Source organism: Apteryx rowi, unplaced genomic scaffold, assembly GCF_003343035.1.
Source record: "Apteryx rowi isolate R43461 unplaced genomic scaffold, aptRow1 scaffold_106, whole genome shotgun sequence".
Lineage (NCBI taxonomy): Eukaryota > Metazoa > Chordata > Aves > Apterygiformes > Apterygidae > Apteryx > Apteryx rowi.
Genome location: NW_020447264.1, coordinates 297,646 through 298,081, shown reverse-complemented (window position 1 = coordinate 298,081; position 436 = coordinate 297,646).

Below are 436 nucleotides of genomic sequence, written 5' to 3'. Positions count from 1 at the left end.
CTCCTTCCCTGAATCCAGCCCTCCATCTCCAAGCCAAAGAGACAGCTGACGGCTTGGGAACAAGGCAGCCTGGAGGAAGGACCTCATCTTCGTGGTGGCCAGGCCTTTAACACGTGCAGGCGAGTCCACCTGCCTTGTATGGCCACCCCTGCTTGCACTTGAAGGTGGTCAAAGCCCTCCTGAAAACCAGGAGTTGAGTTTGTCGTTGTTATAAATATCCACAGTTTGCGCAGTCCCGGCATTTGCAGTTTCTAGAGTTCCTGGCTACTCATAGCCCAGGAGCCAGACTGCAAGCGGGCTGGCAGGGACCAGCCTGGAGCTGGTGTTTGCCTCAGGCACCAAGCAAATATTGACACCATTTGGGGAGAAGCCTTCATTTGAGGGCCCCATCCCTCCCACCACAACCACCCCCATCCCATTGCCCATCCCTCCCACC